This window comes from Mauremys mutica, chromosome 9 (assembly GCF_020497125.1).
Source record: "Mauremys mutica isolate MM-2020 ecotype Southern chromosome 9, ASM2049712v1, whole genome shotgun sequence".
NCBI classification, from domain to species: domain Eukaryota; kingdom Metazoa; phylum Chordata; order Testudines; family Geoemydidae; genus Mauremys; species Mauremys mutica.
The window spans coordinates 93,089,803-93,110,131 of NC_059080.1; the positions used below are offsets into that span (position 1 = coordinate 93,089,803).

Here is a 20,329-nt window from a genome sequence, read left to right on the forward strand (position 1 = left end):
AACTAGGTGGTCTGTTCACAGAGCAGGTGGAAAGAGTTTGATCTTTTCAAAATGCAAATAAAACAGACTTGCTTCCTCATTATTAAGACTGTTCCTATATGCTATTCCCCAGGAGAAAGGTTTTAGAATTATCAGCTCTGTCAGCATCTAGTTTAGGGATAACAAATACTTTTTCTGAAATTCTTGTGTGAGTGCATGAAAGCTGCCAAATTTTTCCTGAGGCAGATGTTCTGTTGAATACTACCTACTATGCGTCCACTGTCTCTGAAAAATGAAGGGTGAAACGGAAAACCCCTGTGAGAAAATACCATAATGAAAAAACAGAATTTCATGGGACTGAGAGAACTTTCAACTCCAATTTCTGAGGTTTTTACTACTGAAAATATAAACTTTTAACAAGGGAGAAATATAATCTCCATTTTTAATTACCATTAGTTGAGCATTACTACTTCAGAACCTGCTTCTTATCTAAGATTAGGCCAGATATATTCCCCTGCATTTGGGATGAAGAAGTAGCTAGCAGCATCTCCTTTGACTAGTGGGAACAAAGTAAATTAAGACTGTTGCGATGGCACTGAGTATGTTTCTATAATGGCCTCCATTTATTAGCATGAAGGGCATTACTACCCATGAGTCTTGGACTGATGTCAAATATGCAGATTCATGCTTATGAATATTAATGATAGAAATACACTATAGTTTAGACTCACCCCTTTCCCTCCCCACATTAACCCAGATATTAAACACATCGAGAATGTATACTGCACTTGGACTCTGGTATTTAGTAATGAAAATATGTGCCAGCATAGGGAAGAGGGATAGTTCAGTGGTCTGAGCACTGGCCTGCTAAACCTAGGGTTGAGAGTTCAATCCTTGAGGGGGTCATTTAGAGATCAGGGGCAAAAATCTGTCTGGGGATTGGTCCTGCTTTGAGCAGGGGGTTGGACTAGATGACCTTCTAAGTCCCTTTCAACCCTCATATTCTATGATCACACAGACTCTCCAAAGCCATGAAACATGCAATAGAGCCTAGAATAAATTAAACTTAAGCTATCTGGACAAGTTTCCCTCAGGCCTAGGTAAACACCTTGGGAAGCGTTAAGACAAGTAACCCAGAATTGACTTATTTGGTACAACAACAAAAAGGGTAACAATAATATCAAAACCAGACTTCAATGAATAACTGCAGAACTGGAATTAATTTGCAAACTTGACACCATCAAATTAGGCCTGAATAAAGACTGGGAGGGGCTGGGTCACTACAAAAAATAATTTTCCCTCTGTTGATACTCACCCCTTCTTGTCAACTGTTGGGAATGGACCACATCCACCATGATTGAGTTGGCCTCGTTAGCGCTGACCCCCCACTTGGTAAGGCAACTCCCGTATTTTCATGTGCTGTATATTTATACCTGCCTACTGTATTTTCCACTCCATGCATCTGATGGGTGGGTTATAGCCCACGAAAGCTTATGCCCAAATAAATTTGTTAGTCTCTAAGGTGCCACAAGGACTCCTCGTTTTCTGTTGGTTTGTTTGTTTTTAATAGTTTAGAAGGGGACTTTTCCTCTCCCACACACATTTTCAATACCATCTTTGCTTTTTTGGATAGTTACATCTGGAAAATAAGTCACTTTTCTCACTAAACCACACCCCACAATCAATCTGCATCCAGGCTACGTTTTCATTCAAAAATGCTCAACCATGACAAAAAGCAAGTGTATTACCAATGCAAACCTCATCAAAGGAAATTTTTGTTTTTTAAACAACACAACCTCCAACCTCACCCCATACATACCTATATGCAATTAAAAGGCTGACTAAGTAGGAAGAAATAATTAAATCAGCACTATCTCAGAGTTTTAAAAAGGGGGGATGTGATACTTAAAACAAAATAACTGCTCATACTGTGAAATTGAATTAGAGAAGGGAGGGTTACAAAAATTAAACAACAACAAACGTGCTTCTGGACTTCAAGATTTAACGAGAACAACATTTTAAATAAAATGTCAAGTAAAATGTTCAAAAACACCCACATGACTTAGAAGCCTAAGTCCCATTGACTTTCAATCAGAATTAGTCTTAGACTTCAAGGGGCCAGATTTTCAAAGGTATTTAGGCACCTAAAGACGCAGATATGTACCTAGTGGGATTTTCAAAAGGACCTACCTAATTACCATTGATTTGGGAGTTAGGCAACTAACCTCCTTGGGTGCTTTTGAAAGTCCTACTCAGCATCTATCTTTAGATACCTAAATACCTTTGAAAAATCTTTCCCCAAACTGCCTCATCGTTGAAAATAGGACTTAGACTCCTAAATCATTTAGGCACTCTTGAAAACTTTCCCCACCATGTTTTGTTCAACCACCTTTTTATTACTTAAAAAATAAATGATACAAGCTATCAAATGTATAAATGCAATTTAAAACACTAAGGCCCAGGAACCTAAAGGATGCTGTAACACTGGAAATCCATGAATTCAGTCAATTCATATTATACCTGACAACAGTGAGGATGACACCAGAGTTGCACATATACCCCATTACTGGGTAAAGGTACAAGATTTAACATACCCTTTTTCAAATACACTCTTGTTTACTTAACATCTGTTCAACCACAGATTGCAAAACAAAAATAACAAAAAGTCTTTTAAGGCCAACTTCAAGCTTCTTTCAAAACCAATAACGGCTATTCTGAGAAATAAAAAGTATATGACAAGTAGTACATTTCTGGCACTGTGAGATTCCAACCAGCTTTCCCCCCTGCATTAAATGTAGAGCAAATTTCATAGTAGCAGTTTGTCACTGGTGATCTTAACTCTTCCACCCAGGCCTGGGAACAGTTACATGTGGATATGACCTACTGGAGTCATAGGCAAAATGGCACTCACAGCTAGTCTGGTTTTACACCTTTGTACAGAAGGATCAATTTCATTACTGTCCTACTTCATAATTTACATCTCTTTGAAAAAAGGAGGCAAGAACTGATAAAGCATTCACATTGCCTTCTCTTATTGCACTATATGCAGGATTCCAGTCTACAATCCTTCCTATCAGTGCAAACTATTAGCAATTCTTTGAATAAAACAAAAAACAAACATATTTCACACACGTCATAGCTCCCAGGGCAGCTGGATGTGTACCTGAGGCCTGTGGTTCTTGAATTAGGGGGACATCTGCTGCTGTTGGGAATTCCCAGGGCGGGTGCATATGAGGGTACCTAGGACAAAAGAGCTGGTAGTGGTAGTTTCTGGAGCAGCAGGGGCTGGGAATTTCTGGGTTAGTTGGATGGGCAGTGCCTGGAGAAGGGAGGAGGGGGTTACTGTTGGTGTTGGCAGTTCCAAGTGTAGCGGGTTGTTGTCAGTAGTACCTAGGGCACATGAGGGACAACTGAAGAAGGGGTTTGATTCCTGGGGCAAACACTGTCTCCCCATAATATTCTCTCCTCCCTGGCAAGAGTTTGCAGGGAGAATAGTCCCAGGGGAGGAGAGGCAATGAGCAGGCACCACAGCTGCCACTGAGTGTTCGGGAGGCTGAACAGTACAAGGCGTTGTGCTGGATACACGAGATTTCAGCAGGGATGCAGGCAGCTCTGACAGGGCTGCCAAATGAACGTATCCCAGGAAATGCCTGCCACCTGGAAGCCCTGCAACTAGAGAGAGGTTGTTTTTTTTAAAGCCTACCCCAAAGTAATTCTATCTACAACTTGTACCACACGTAGATTCCTCCATGGCACAATAAGCTCCCTTTCATTTCCAATACAAACCCAACTACAGTGCACACATCCAACCTCCAGTTCCCCCCAATCACATTCAAGCATGCTACCATAACTTTATTATGTACAAAGTATGTGGTCAAACACCATATTATTTAGGTTTTGCCACTGTGTACCTTTGTAGGAAACAATTCTTAATCCAACCGAGGTTGGAACTCAGTGTGATTGGGAGGAACTGGCTGCATGCTTTTTGGTTGATTATATATTGAAATTAAAAAGGGATTTTTTTGGCGTGGCGCTGAGTATTCTGTAAATGCAGCTGGGTATTGGAGTTTGGGTAAATCATGCAAAATGAGGTTAATATGGGTATTAGTAAAACTACTGATCTCCTCAATTGTCAGTGATTGTGCCGATAAGGAATGCACTTGACGATCCTTATCTCTATTGTGCTTTGCATATGAATATGTACTGATGATTCCCTTCAAAGGTGTTGGTATGTTTTTGACAAGACACATATCTGTGCCTCCAGCAGGCACCTACTCTTTTGAGTCTTAGGTCTGGTCTACACTGTGTGTGTGTGGGGTGGGGGGGGAAGGGAAGAAGGAAATCAATCTAAGGCCATGGCTACACTTGCAAATTTGCAGCGCTGCAGCAGGGTGTGAAAACACACTCTCTCCAGCGCTGCAAATTGCGGCGCTGCAAAGCGCCAGTGTGGTCAAAGCCCCAGCGCTGGGAGAGCTCTCTCCCAGCGCTGGCGCTTTGACTACACTTAGCGCTTTGAAGTGCAAGTGTAGCCATAGCCTTAGTTACATCCTTAGATCGACTTACTGTGGTGTCTTCACCGCGGTGAGTCGACTGCTGCCACTTCCCCGTCGACTCTGCCTGTGCCTCTCGATCCCCGCTGGGTCAATTGCTGCCCGATGATCCGGTGGGTAGTGTAGACATACCCTCACTTTATTCTCCTTAAAAGTTAAGCATGTGCTTAAGTGGTTTACTGAATCAATTCCTAACTGGGCTCCACTGTAACACATATACATAATATTTTATTACCGTGTATATGAACACATGCGAAGGTGATGTGCAGCTGATATGTTGTAGAGCGACATGGTAAATTCCATCATCTCTGACCACATCTCCTATGCCCTGTACAGAAATCAGTTTCTGCTGGGAGTTATTCTAACACTTTAAACTTCCAAGCAGCAACCATTTTCTTTTAAAAATTTACCTGCCACAAATATGCTTACTCCTTTGCCCGTCGAGACCTATATTCCCTAACTGAAACCAAATATTCTTAAGGCAGGACATTGCCACTGGATTAGGACTGTCTAAGTCAGATCTTGCAACTTTGCAAATCTAGAAATAGGAGGTTTATACCACTGGAAAGGGGAGATTCTTTGGTTTCCAACACTTGGTTCTAGCCCCAGATGGTTCCTAGATACTGGACTTTTAAATTATGAGACTTTTACATGTAAAAATCTATTTAAAAGGTTAATTTTAGAGGATTTAAGAATGTATTATTTTTCTTTCCTTTTAAATCACTGTAAAGATAGCCTTTTACTACCAAGGCAGCCTGCTTGTACATGTGATCAGGTACAACAATTAGTCTCAATAAAATATTCAAAGCCATCATAATTTTTAGATACATTTTTGCTTTTCTGTTAAATATGCGAGATACATAGAATTGATAATAGTGTACTTGTGAGGAATACAGCATATTCAATTCCTTCAAAGCCTTTATATCACACCATCATGAAGTCTTCAGTGCATCTCTCACACATGCACACAAAAGATCATTTCTACATTTAAGCTCTGCACTAATTGCCCATGCAGGAAAACCGGTAGGGTCTGAAAAAGAAGCTATTCATAACAGTGGTTTGAAAAGCATAAAGGAGCCACACAAGAGGAGAAGTTGAAAACCAGTGCAATGCTTCCTCCCCCTTATTGCTTAGGACAATGTCATATGTCTGCTTTTATTCCTGAGAAATTTCTCAGTTCATCCCAACTGAAGAAAATCATTATTCAAAACCTGAAACCAGAAACATTTAACATGATATATAAAATTGAAATGTATTTTTATGTATATAAAAGACATATTAAGATGGTCTGTGAGCCATTTACAAAGAAAACATATTTTGAATTAAACATTTTCTCCAAGCTAACTGTAAAATAATTACATGTTCACAGAAAAGTATTCACATTGCTAAGGTGCAATTAGAAATATTAGCACTGTTCCCCCTTTTGAAAATTTACTGTGAAGAGAAAATATTTGCAGTTCGTAAAAGCTAAACAGCAGTAGTGACGGAAATATGCTGCATCTTGTATCCACAGGCTAGTTATTATACAGGCAGCTGCAGTGAAGATGTCTCCTAATTGCCCCACAAATGACCTCTTCTGTTTCTTTTGGGGGATGAGGTAATTACAGTAACTACCTCTGCTAGTTTAGTCTTAGGGCTTCTCCTTACCAAATGCTGCCATATTACATGAGATAGCTTTTCAAATATAGCCAATGCTTACAACAGTGTAAGGTGAACTCCCCTCAAACATTTGAATCACAGTTTCACAAGTGAAAACAGCAGCTCTTACATTTCTACGATTCTAAAAACCATGAACACTTTTAAAAACATGAGTCAGTAAAATAATAAGTTAATGGGGGTGGGAAAGCCCACTAACTTTTCTAGATTTCATTATACCCTAATAAATACTGCTCACAGCATTTAAATCATTTTTACAGATTCTCAAAACCATATTTCCTTGATCCCAATGACTTCCTGACATCTTTACCTGCAATTAGTTTATATACTTACAATGTGAATGCCTTTCAGAATTTCCTTATGTTATAGCTGATTAATCTGGGGGCACCCAAAGTTACCAAACACATCCCCCAGGTGGTGGATGGGGAGTGTCCACATGTGGACAGCTCTGAATAATGAATAAGGAGCCGTGGACCTTAGGTTGTACTTAGGGCTGGTAATAGCACTACGTAAAAACATATGTACCACAGAAAACTTACTACCGGAGCCATAATGGTACGCAGCAGACTCAAACATGAGATCAACTTCAATTGAAGAATATGATGGACATTGCTCAAACCCATAAGGAAATCTATGTCCTAAAAAAGTCCTGTTGTTCAAGACCAGGTCAGTAATGAAAATCAGATTTTGGAATCTGAGAACAGTGTATGAAGCTACTAAAACTACTCAAGTAATTAAAGAAATGGATAGACACCATCTTCATGCCCTTGGAATCAGCAAATGCAGATGGACAGGTTCAAACAAACAACACTTTAGAGAAACAAATAAGACATCATCTACGCCGTGAACATCGGTAGTAGACATGATGCTAGCACAGCAATCCTAATGGTGAATGAAGCAGAGCAGGCACTGACTAAGTGGGAATCAGTCAATGAAAGAATTATTAGAGCTCACTTTCAGACTAGAGTCTTCAAACTAACAGTCATACAATACTAGGATGACCAGATGTCCCAATTTTATAGAGATAGTCCCGATTTTGGGGTCTTTTTCTTATAAAGACTCCTATTACCAAAAATCAGGACTGTCCCTATAAAAATCGGGACATCTGGTCAACCTAGCAATGCTATGCACCAGGGAACAAAAAGCCAGATGAGTAACATTCTTTTTAGGATTTGTTATAGGATGTGTTAATCCAGGTCCCAAAACATGATATCCTAGTGACTATAGACAATTTTAGCGCAAATGTTGGCAGTAACAAAGATGGGTTAGATAAAGTTATTGGCAAGTGCTGCAGGGATTTGGACATGAACCAAAATGGTGTATGGTTAGTAGAAATTTGCAGTGTAAACAACACTATGATAGGTAGAACAGTATTTCCTCATAATGAAATCCATAAGGTGATATGGAATTCCCCAGACGGTACTACAAAGAACCAGAAAGAAAACTTCTGCATTTCAGTAATGTTTCGCAGCTCATTAGCAGATGTATGTGGGTACAGGGGAGCAGATGTGGGCTGTGACCACAGTCTTTTTATCACTAAGTTGAATATCAAGTTAAATAGAATGAAGAAGGTTAAAAAGACCTCACATCAACAGTGCCCCATTAAAAGACCCAAACACAAAAAGTGCTTTTCAGCTTGAACAGAAGAACAGGTTCAGTGTTCTAATAGAGTTAACTGAAGAAAACTAAGACACTGATACTCTGTGGGAAAACATCAAAGACTGCTATCTAAAAAGAGCTAAGATGATTCCAACAATGAAATCTAAAATGGAAGAATGGATTAGCAATGTTACGTGGGCAGCAGTGAAAAAGAGAAGTGTAAAGCAAAAAACTCATGCAGGCTAAGAGAATGCATGTGGTAAGAAGCATACAGAAGTTCGAATAGGGAGGTAAAAAGGAACACTAGAAGAGCTAAAAGGGCATATATTGATTAAAAAAACATCAAGAGGCTGAAGATGCTTGCTCAAGACATGACCTTACAACCTTGTATAAGATAATTAAACAGCTAACAGGAAACTTTAGCAGTGCTGGAGGCCCTATTAAAGATGCAAATGAAAAGACTCTTAGTATAGAAGAAGAACACAGGAAAAGATGGGCAGAACAATTTCAGGCTGTTTTAAATAGATCAAGCCCAAGCAAACTACTAGAAATACATGATGAAGACCTACCATTAGAGCTTGATATTTGATTCAGGAGATATAATAATGGGAAAAAAGTTAGAAAAGCCATCAGTAAATGCAAAAATGGGAAAGCAGTTGGGAGAAGATAACATTACTGAATAGATACTTTAAAAGAGAGATACAAGAGTCCTCCAGACTTCCCTTGTGTTTTTGGGTAGAATATGTAATGAAGAAAAGAACCCAAGAGAGCTGGAGGAGTGGCTTTTTAATGAAATTGCCAAAGAAGGGTGATTTTACCAATTGCAATAACTGAAGGGGAATCACGTTACTCTTAGCACCTAGAAAAATGATGGGCAACATCATCCTGGAAGATATCAAGAAACAACCAGATCTTCAGTTTAGAAGGAACATCCAGGTTTTAGACCTTGAGATCAAATACAGACCATGCTGTTGTTCTCAGAAGTATTACATAATTAAGTGAGCTGTGGCAAGCACCTCTTGTGATAAATTTTATAGATTTCCAGAAGGCTTTTGACAGAGTACACAGAGACAGTCTTTAGAAAATTATAGCATTCTATGAAAAACCAGCAAAAATAATCAGAATCACCAAAGACCTATATAATGCTGAATGTGTAGTCGGAGATGGTGATAACATCAGTCAATGGTTTGAAGTGACACCTGGAGCAAGGCAAGGGTGTATTATGTCCCCACTATTGTTTGCACTGGTCATTGACTGTCATGAGAAAAGTAACTGCAGAAGGCAACCAAGGAATTTTATGGACAAATGACAAAGCACAACTGAATTACCTTGTTTTTGGTGATGACACTGTCCTCCTTATTCAACATATCACTTAATGGAAGAAAAGCTTTTGGCAGATACAGCAAAACAAGCTGGTATGTTTTATCAACAAGAGGAAGAAAAAATATATGGCAATCAATGTTCAAAAAAGTAATCCTTAGAGTGGAGGAAGAAACACTAAATAAGTCAGTCATTTTACCTATATAGGGAGTGAGATGTGCAAGGACGGTGACACCATGCTAGATGTCAAACAACAAATATCAGAAACAGAAAACAGCTTTCATAAACTTGAAAATATTTGGAAAAGTAGCTTGATTGGTATGGTCATAAAATATGAATTATTAACACCAGCATCCTGTCCTCCTTAATGGAACAGTTACTGCAGTTTACAACAGAAATTGAGAAGACCAATTCATTTCAAAGTAAATGCCTGCAGTAGATCTTCAGAGTCCATTCCAAAGTGCTTCTTTCAACATCAGAAATCCTAAGTAAACATCAAATATGGTAAGATATGGCAATTTAGGATATGCTTTAAGGATGTTACTAACACAACTTCCATAGCAAGTAATAGTATGTTTCTCTGGAAAGAGAAAAAGAGGGCGACCTAGAGAAACATTATGCAGAACAATAAAGAAAGAAGCTAAATCCATCAACATGACAGAAGCCTGAACAGACCAAGACCGAAATAAACAGCGGAAGCTGGCGGAGGCCCTATGCACCTGAGGGTGCAGGATGATAAAGAAAAAGAATAGCTGATTAATGTTACTCAAACATTAATTATTCCACTTTTCTTTTACATAAGTCTGAAGAGCATGTCTTTCTACCTCTCTGAAACACAGAAATCAGAGTGCGGAAGTGTGTATTATTATCTATGCTTGTGCATCTGTGTATATATTCCATACTCTAGTAAACATAACTGCATGTTGAAAAACAGACATGCATACAGGCATGTTCAATTTTTAAAGGCATACTTGTATGCACAATGCAGTGATAACAAGAAAAATTGCTTCCCTCTTTATTCTTACCAGCCGAAATCTACAAATGGATGTCCCTTTCCTCATTCTTAGCTGTGGGCCTCAGCACCGCCCAGTGCCAACAAATCCTACTCCCACACCTGGAGATCTTCCTACTCTCCCCCCCACTCTTTTTTTTTTTTTTTTTAAAGCCACAAAGAATAGGTGATCCCATTTGGAATTCTCAATGAAAGCACGGTAGTAGCCCCATTGACTTCAATTGCTCAAGTGTTTTGCTGGACTGAGTAACCAGACACTTCTGGGATCAACACTTGAAGAAAGGGAGATCCTTCTCTCTGCTCTGTTCCTCTGTACACTTGAGGTGGCTTGTTGAAACAACCAACCTGTCTTTGAGTGTCCTCTATAGATGTATGATTCTTCACAATGAACGGTCACTCTAAACTGTAATGAATGGTGAGGAAAAGAAGTCTGCTACACCCACAAGACATTTGTTAAGTTACAGCATATATTAAAAATTCCACAGATACAAGTACAGTATCAGTTACCTACTGCTCCAAGAAGAGGCACAATTGTGCTCTCACACAGTACATGAACATTGCTGTTGGTATACAGTTCAGAAAATAATCTTCCCTTTGTTAAAAAAGTGAAATAATCTCATCTCTATTATGGTTCTGGCCATGAAACAGACAATAGACTAAAGATAAGAGAAGCAGGTTAAAGAAAAACTCAAGAGGTCAAGAGACCTGAGGGGGAATTCATTTATATACATATATGTTTAAAAAAATCAAAACAAAAACATTATTGTAGTACATTAGAATCAGGGAAAAGAGGACTAGTAATGGTACAATTTGTCTGAGTAAATATGCTTTTATTTTTAAAAAAAATTCAAATACACATCCTTCAGCCCATGTGCAATATCCTGTGTATGAAACATTAAAAAAAAAAGTACAAAGTTGAACCATATTAAGATAATAATGGCTCCATACTTCAGGGAAACAATAAAGCTGCTGCAAGTTGTTTTGTCAAAGGTCTATTTAATAACATTTCCATACTATGAATTGATGTGTATAATATAACAGCTCTCAAGGAGACTAATATGGATTTATACATTAGAACATAACAGCTCCAAAGGAACTGTTAAAAACTATCAAATAAAATAATACATAATGTCAAAACTCAGCAGACTGCAAAAATTAATCCCTAACCAATAAGGTGAATGCATATAAAGTCAGATACCAATTTATATCAAAATAATAGTCCACCTCTATTTAAAAATATATATATAAATCATTGAGTGTCCTTACCAGAACTACTCTCTGAAACCTCACAAAATTGTGATGTGGCAGCAGTGCAGCCCTTGGTATTACACCACCTGTAACACAAACCAGATTATGATACTTTCTGTCAATATATATTTGAAAGAATGATGGAAATAGTATAAAAGATATTTTTCTACTAGTCTTTTTTGCTGAATCTATTAAAGCAACGTTCATAGTTTCCTAAGGGGCAAACCAAAATATTACACAAATAGCCGTATCTTAATTGCTTTAGGAATATATGTTCATTTTAAAAAAAAGGAAATTCCAAGTCAAGTTTCAACTCTATTCTTGTCTCCTGCTTTTATGATAAAAACAGAAGCATTTGTTTCAGATTAGAAAGTTAGAAGTGCCAAAAAATTCCATTCAGGCTGATTGCTCAGGATGACTACCGAGAATTTTACAATAATCCAACTTAATCATTACCAACATCTAAGTAATGAGACAACAACTTAGTGTGGACTACAATGGCAAAATAATCTCCAAGATGACAAAACATTATGCCAACTATGGATGTTTTCTTACGGTTTTTATTACTTAATGTTTCTGATCGTTTCATCTCTTCAGCTACATCTCCAGTTTAACAATATTTTTATACAGGAATTTCCACAGGTATGGGAGTGCAGGGGTTAAAATATAAAGCTGTCAAGAAAAAAATTGGTTCCTCTGTCATAGAACCATTTATACTGCACCATATAAATTAACATTATAGGTGTTGCAAATCATGGCTATGTGTTACTTGAACTGTTCCAACATTTTTCAACCTGGCCACTTTGGAAATGGACTTTAAGTAGGGTGACCATATTTCCCTATGCTGAATACAGGACACCTGGTAAAATTACTGTAACTCCTCACTTAACTTTGTAGTTATGTTCCTGAAAAATGCGACTTTAAGAGAAACAATGTTAAGTGACTCCAGTTTCCCCATAAGAATTAATGTAAATAGGGGTGGTTAGGTTCCAGGGAATTTTTTTTCACCAGACAAAAGACGTGTGTGTGTGTGTGTGTGTGTGTGTGTGTGTGTGTGTGTGTGTGTGTGTGTGTGTGTGTGTGTGTGTGTGTGTACACACACACACACACACACTCACAGTATATGTTTTAAACAAACAAGTTAATACTGGTACACGGTGATGATGATTGTAAAGTTTGGTTCAGGCGGAGGAGTCAGAGGATGGGATATTTTCCAGGGAATGCCTTGCTGCTAAATGATGAACTAGCAATTGGCTGAGCCCTCAAGGGTTAACTCTCACAGTCTACAAGGCAGCAGGAATGGAGGGAAGGGAGAGTGCATTGCAGACAGAGACACACATAGTGTGTGAGAGAGAGAGAGAGAGATGCGCATTTCCCCTTTAAGTAAACTGCCTTGTTAATTAGATCAGCTTGCTGAGACCTCAGCTGCTGCTGCCAGCAAGCTCCCTCTGTCCTGAGCCCAATCGTGTGTCCCCCCTGCTCTATGAAGATGGGGGAAGCGGGGTGCAGGAGTAGGGGGACACCCTGACATTAGCCCCCCCTTCCTCCTCCCCCAGCACAGCAAGCAGGAGTCTCGGGGAGCAGCTCCAAGGCAGAGAGCAGGAGCAGCACATGGCCATGGGGGGAGGGACTGCTGCAATTGCTAGCCTGCTGGGCAGCTGCTGCACAGGGAACTTAGGGGAGTGGGGAGCTGATGGGGGCATGGGCGCCAACTTATATGGGCTCATGGAGCTAAAGCCCCAGGAATATTCAAAATCAGGGGCTCTGCTCCACCAATATTTGGAGCTAGGTTTTGCCCCTTTAAATCCCAGCCGCGGCCGGGAATCAGAGGGCTCTGGGCTGCCCGCTGCTGCGGGGAGCCCAGAGCCTTTTAAATCCCAGCCGCGGCCGGGAATCAGAGGGCTCCGGGCTGCCTGCAACCGCGGGGAGCCCAGAGCCCTTTAAATCCCAGTCGCGGCCGGGAATCAGAGGGCTCTGGGCTGCCTGCAACCGCAGGGAGCCCAGAGCCCTTTAAATCCCAGTCGCGGCCGGGAATCAGAGGGCTCTGGGCTGCCTGCAACCGCAGGGAGCCCAGAGCCCTTTAAATCCCAGCCGCGGCCGGGAATCAGAGGGCTCTGGGCTGCCCGCTGTGGCAGGGAGCCCAGAGCCCTTTAAATCCCAGCCGCGGCCGGGAATCAGAGGGCTCTGGGCTGCCTGCAACCGCAGGGAGCCCAGAGCCTTTTAAATCCCAGCCGTGGCTGGGAGTCAGAGGGCTCTGCGCTGCCCACTGCGGCGGAGAGCCCAGAGCCCTTTAAATCTCAGCCGCGGCCGGGAATCAGAGGGCTCTGGGCTGCCCGCTGCTGCAGGGAGCCCAGAGCCTTTTAAATCCCAGCCGCGGCCGGGAATCAGAGGGCTCTGGGCTGCCGGCAGCAGCGGGGAGCCCAGAGCCTTTTAAATCCCAGCCGCAGCCGGGAATCAGAGGGCTCCGGGCTGCCTGCAACCGCAGGGAGCCCAGAGCCCTTTAAATCTCAGCCGCGGCTGGGAATCAGAGGGCTCTGGGCTGCCTGCAACCGCGGGGAGCCCAGAGTCCTTTAAATCCCAGCCGCGGCCGGGAATCAGAGGGCTCTGGGCTGCCCGCTGCGGCGGGGAGCCCAGAGCCCTTTAAATCTCAGCCGCGGCTGGGAATCAGAGGGCTCCGGACTCCCTGCAACCGCGGGGAGCCCAGAGCCCTTTAAATCTCAGCCGCGGCGGCTGGGATTTAAAGGGCTCGGGGCTCCCCGCGGCTGCCAGCAGCCCAGAGCCCTTTGAATCTCAGTCCCTGGCCGCTGATTGCCCCCTCCCCAGACCCCTGCCCGAACTGCCCCCCAGGACTCCCACCCCCTATCTAAGCACCACTGGTCCTTGTCCCCCGTTACCCACTCCCGAGACAACTGCCCCTAACTGCCCCTTGGGACCCCAGCCCCTATCTAAGCCTCCCTTCTCCTTGTCCCCAACTGCTCCCTCCTGAGACCCCACCCAACTTCCCCCCAGGACCCCACCCCCTACCTGTCCCCTGATCAACCCCCTGGACTCCCATGCCTATCCAATTGCTGCCTGTCCCCTGACTGCCCCTCCGAACCTCTGCCCCATCCAACCCCCCTGCTCCTTGTCCCTTGACTGGCCCCTGGAACCCCCTACCCCTTCTCCAACCTTGTAATCTTGTGGCACTGACGCGCTGTAGCTTCATTTTATATCGGCTTACAGGGCGGGAGTGGGGGGGGCACCACCATTTTGGGCCCCACCAAAAATTATACAAACCTGCCGCCTATGGATGGGGGGGCTGCCGGTCCACCCTGGTTCCAAGCCCCCACCAGCTAGCTGCAACAGGCTGCTCTTCCTGCAAGCAGTAGACAAAGCAGGTGGCTGCCAAATGACCTTAGAAGGGAGCATTACATAACTTTAAATGAGCATGTTCCCTAATTGATCAGCAACGTAACAACAAAACAACATTAAACTGAGTGAGGAGTTACTGTACTTGTATTCAAGTGAGTTCAATGACAATCAGAACTATGCAGTACAAACATTCAAATTAACATCTAGTTGACTGAGCCCCTGTTAAAAAGAAATACTGTGTAGTGGGATTACTTTCTTATCTTTAAAGCTTTAGGGTTTACATGGGGAGAGGTGACACACACAGGGCCGGCTCCAACCAAGTATTTTGCCGCCCCAAGCAAAAAAAAACTTTCCCCAAAAAAAGGAGCTGGAGCGCTGGTGCCTAGAGCCGGCCCTGGGGACACACACACACTCCCATACACCTCTCTCACATGAGGGGGTGACCGACCCGACCCTCTCTGGCCAGCGCTCTCCGCCCTCCATGCCTGGCTGGGCCCCTGAGACGGACCCGCCTCTCCTGGTACCTGGCACCACATCTTCCCAAGGCAACATGTTAGGGGTGGGGCACGCAGGGTCGCAAGGCCCCCCCTCCCCAGATTTCTGCCAGGGTTCACACCAGAATGCGGTCAGCAGCAGCCTTTCGGCACTATGAGGGAGGGAAGTGATGGGAGCTGCTTCGAGGGGGGGGGGGGGAATGACCTGGCCCGTGTCTTTGTGGATCTCATCTCTTCCCCCTCCCTACCCCACCCACCCAGCCTACCCCCTCTCTCCCCCCGCAGCTGGAAGCAGCTTCTCCCTTCCTCCACGCACAGTGTCAAAAGGCAGCTAACACCTCCAGGCTGCTCCTAGCCACCAATATCACCCAGCTGCCTCCTGTCCCCAAGAAGGGGTTACGCCCTAAGGATGCATTGTGCACCAGGGCCCAGGGAACCTGACTGCAGAGGCTTCAGCGAACCTGGCCAGAAAGGTGGGGGCAGGACCCAGGGCGGGTGTGTGCGCAGGTGAACAGGATGCTAAGCTCCTGCTTCAGGGGCTGCTGTGGAACCTACAGGCTCGGGGCAGGAACAGGCTGGAAATCGCTTCCCTCCCGCCACTCCGGAGCTTAGCTGAGGAGCGGAGAGGCTTCCCTGTGCCAGTGCTGTGCGGGGCTTTGGCACGTGCAGGGCTCGGTTCCACCTGGCCAGCGCCCCGGGCTTTCCCAGGGTGCCAGCCCAGCCAGAGGCAGTGGGGGAAGGAAGGAGACTGCCGGCCACGCTGATGGTGAGCTGATCACTCCAACCAGGGGCAGGTTTCCGCACAGTGCTGGGCGCGGGATATGGAGGAGCAACGGGGCTGGTGAGGGGGGGAGGGTGAAGGGGTAAAGCAGGGAGAGGATAGCGAGAGGGGGAGCACGTAAAGGGCCAATGGGTGGACAGCAGAAGAGACACATAACCGACTGCTGCCTGGCACCAGCCTGCACTCACCAGCCACCGCAGCTCACAGCGCACAGCCAGTGCCAGCCAGAAACGGGACTGGGGATGGTACGCAGCGGGGGCTACGCTGATGGACCAACAGGGTGAGCGGCTGGCCCCATGCACTGCAGCTTTGCCCCACCACCAGCCTTGCACACGCACCCCCCATCATTGGCCACTGGACCCCCCCCCACTCACCGCTGGTGGGCGGGTAGCTGACGAACAGGGATCCGGCCATCAGCAGGAACCATCAGTACTGATGGGGGCAGACAAAATATGGGACAACTTGCCCATATTTTAAAGAAAGTCAGGACACCTGTGGGAGGGCTTAAATATGGGACTGTCCCTTTAAAACCATGACGTCTGGTCACTCTAACTTTAAGGAGTTTCCATGCTTCACAAACAGAGCAAAGGTAAAGCCTGTGAATTATACAAAAGACCCTACGGAGTTCATGTGGAGGTTAGAAGCTCCACAAAAGTCCCTATAAGAATCTCTGTGTTTCAGAAAATAATGCTGTTTTCAGTGAGACTAGGATCAGATTAGTAGTAAAAGAACCATTCGTAATGGAATACTCATGATAATTTTGGCCAAAGTTCAAGGCAAAACCTCAAAATGAGTGGCTGATGGGTATGAATGCTAATTATTTTCTAAAGACTGAGCTAAGCAGGACTAAAAGCCATAAAACAGAAAAAGACGTCACAGATAACAGACTTCCCAAAGTTACTGCATATCCAGGGCTGAACACATGGAAGGAAATACATCAGAGGGCATTTAGTATTCCAAAATTTCCGCTCTAAAACCAACCACCCTTGACCGCTAAAATAACTCAGTTATAAAATACCTAAGTCTTATATCAGCATTTGAACCAGAATTCAATGTGCCGTTTTTGGTTCTGAATGACCAAAATGTAGCTCATTTTTAAACAGCGGTCAACAATCATCAGACATGCTGAAATTTCCCAAGAGATCTAGCTAATACATTGTAATCGTCAATGACCAGATAACAGGTTGCACCAGTATGGTTCATTCCTAAACTTCATAACAGGAGTTTTAAGAAGCTAACAGCTATCACTCCCCTTTTGGCATTCCTGACAGCTGAAACACTCTATATGGATGGAATCTTTTAATCTGTGGAAAGGACTAAGCAAGAAAGAGAGATGAGGTTGCATTTCATTGAGATGGCACTAGCACACATTGATGTATTTTTGTATTATTTGTATGTACTGAATTGTTTGTGTGCTCAAAGTGCAAAGATATCCGTAATTTATAAATTAAATGTTAATAGACATGTAATTCATACACCCACTTCAAGTCTGACATGATATTAGCAGCTAATATTAAATGAGACACTAGAGTTAGAGATTAATGCTTTATACCATTTGAAAGCTGGGTATCAAGCTTTCAGAGGCAATACAACACTTGGGTCCGTATCATGCAATCAGGCCCTCCTAAATGGATCCAAATGCAGGATTGGGACCTTGTTTTCTACTTCTAGAAGTCCAAGGCAGTGGCTTCTAAAATGATATTGGAATTGAAGTGTAAGAGAAGGAAAAACAGGGAACAGTAGCAGCAATCTGAATTACATGATTTTAAGGCCAGAGAGACCAATGGCACTGTTAAAATCCAAACTATTGTGACCTATCAGGGCTTGACGAAAATGCTACCACTGGAAAGCAGAGAATCACAGGGCTAATAATGGGTAACAGTGGACTTTTAAAGTGTCACTAGTCCTTCGTTCTAGCAATGCTTATCCATAGTGCCTCATGACTGAAAGAAAAGGTTCTGACCTCATAACCAATGTAATTTAAATTTTCTGCTAGAGTTTAATATCTGTGTTCTGATGGCTTCCTATAAACCTTTCTGGAGAGGTGAATTGTATAGCATCAGCACCTACTAGTACTGCAAAGCTGGCATCAAAAAGTTATTATAAACACTGTTTAAATCTCAGATATAAAATTTAGCTCCAGGCTTAATCTTAGTAAACTAAGATCATTAACGGGATAATGATCCTTTTGTCTAAGCAAACAAGGGGAAACAAGCAAACAAGAGACTGAAATGTTTATAGAAGCTATACTAACTTGCAAATTTTTAGTTACAACTGCAAGTATTTTACTTTCATAGTAAAATTATGCTTCGTATTACCAATTCATATTGTTTGCTGTGGTTATGTCAAACAAGACAGAACAGGGAGGCCTGAAAGGAAAGCAATGAACTGAACAGAAGCCAGTTTGAGAGGAATCCTTTTCCTCTTTACAATTCCCCATAGAGCATACACAAAAAAACTGTACAAACAGAAAACTGGAAATTCATCCATCAATTAGCCTCCGTTAGTACAACAGGAAACCTGTTCACAGTCAACTGATTTGCCACAGAGAGAGGGAAACACGGACTAGGTAAAAGGCACACGGTTTCAACAAGATTTTAAAAGAGTGACTAAGCAACAAAGTTGTATTTCAAATAGACCCTAAACAACTGGACACATGCTGCTGTAATTTACACTGATAGTCTAGGGTAGTAACTCAGCCAACTTCAGCGGTGTTGCTTCTGATTTACACCCGTTTAACTACTTCAAAATTTAATTCAGTAAGTTCATTTTTAGCTTTTTAAATACTTGTCTATAATCAGCAATTCTTACCTACTGCCTGACTTGTGTCCTTGGTAAAGGAGGAATTAAAAACAACAACCCCCCACCTCCTCAAAAACCCATAATTTTCCAGTTTGTTCAGTTTTCGGTGCTTCTGTATTTTAGGCCTTGTCTACACTGCCAATTTACAGCGCTGCAGCTTTCTTGCTCAGGGATATGAAAAAACACACCCAATCGCTGCAAGTTTCAGGGGGGTAAAGTAGCAGTGTAGACAGTGCACCAGCACTACTCCCCTTGTGGGGGTGGGTTTTTTACTGTTCTGGGAGAGCCCTTTTCCAGCGCTGGTGCCACGATTACACAGCCATGTTAAAGCGCTGCCGTGGCTTTAACGTTACTAGTGAAGATGTACCCTTAGATTGTAAATTCTTTGGGGTAGTGGCAGTAGTGTGGCCAAGTGAGAAGGTCCGGTTGAAAAGAGGGCCTGATGATGTCTGGTCAGATTTAGTGGCTGGTTACAGATCTGGTTCCTGAGGGTGGGGGAGGCGTGGAGGTGCCGAGTCATCACCCATGCCAGCACCTACTCAGCCAGGGCCACCTCCTACTTGCATCAGGTGGCTGCAGCTCCCAACCCCAGCTCTGCAGGCAAGTCTCTCCCGACCACTGCATGGACGGGGTGGGAGCAGAAAAGCAGTGAGCGATGGAGGGAGGGGGAAAGAGGAGCGAACAGGGAGGTGGGGCTTCAGTGGGGCTTCAGGCAGAAGGGGCCAGGGGGGAAGAGGAGGTTCCGGCACTCCTGCTGGAGGTCCAGTTTTTAAATATTACAAAGTTGGCAACCCTAAGTGGTAGCCTTTATTTTTCTGTACTATAGAGCGCTAAATACATAGATGATGCTATATAAGAGACCCTGCCCAAGGAACAGCAATGCTCAGGGAGGAAACTTAGGCTAAGGTTTCTGTTGTTATTAGTTTTGGGTCACCAATATGGCCCCATAAGGGGGAGAGCTGTGGACACTAACTCAGGGTCTTGGGTAGGAACTCAGTCTATTCACAATCTCCTTTTAGATAAAAGCTGGGCTGTGATATTTTTGGGATACTGTACCTCTACTTTTATTACAATAAACTGAAATTAAAGTCAACATTCTCAAAACAGGTGAAACACACACACCTGAAAAAATGTGCACCAACAGTTGTACATGTTAACAGAGTTGCAGAATATGCAAGTGTATACTTGCACGGTGGGGCTGGAAGTCCAGAGGGGACAGGCAACAGGGCTGCACAGTTTTTGCCATTGAACCCATTAAGTATAGCTTTGAAATGCTGGTCCTAACTTTTTGCAGTTTTGAGAACAGGACCAGGATGGCAGGTTTGTATTACTACCAACCATCCATAACTTAATATCTTGTAACTGAATAATAAAATTAAATGGGAAAACACCAATCCCCAAACTAAGTAGGGCTATAAGATTAAATACTCAAAAGTAACTGAAATCCCTAAAATTGTATTTACCCTGCCTTATTGCAAATCCTATCTATTTTATAGTATTCAGTAACAACAAAGGTCTTCATCCAGCAAACACTTAC

General features: G+C 43.1%; 1 protein-coding gene across 4 annotated transcripts in view; it reads right to left on the reverse strand.

The window, feature by feature from the left end:
• The window catches only part of TBL1XR1 (TBL1X receptor 1), a 175,147-nt gene that overhangs the window by 49,746 nt on the left and 105,072 nt on the right, over positions 1-20,329 (reverse strand). For 3 of the 4 annotated variants that reach the window (XM_045030648.1, XM_045030649.1, XM_045030650.1), the window contains one exon: positions 11,383-11,450. The exons of the other annotated variant lie outside the window; for it this stretch is intronic. The gene's annotated coding sequence lies outside the window, so the exon portion shown is untranslated. The remainder of the gene's footprint in view (positions 1-11,382; positions 11,451-20,329) is intronic. 4 annotated transcript variants of the gene reach the window in all.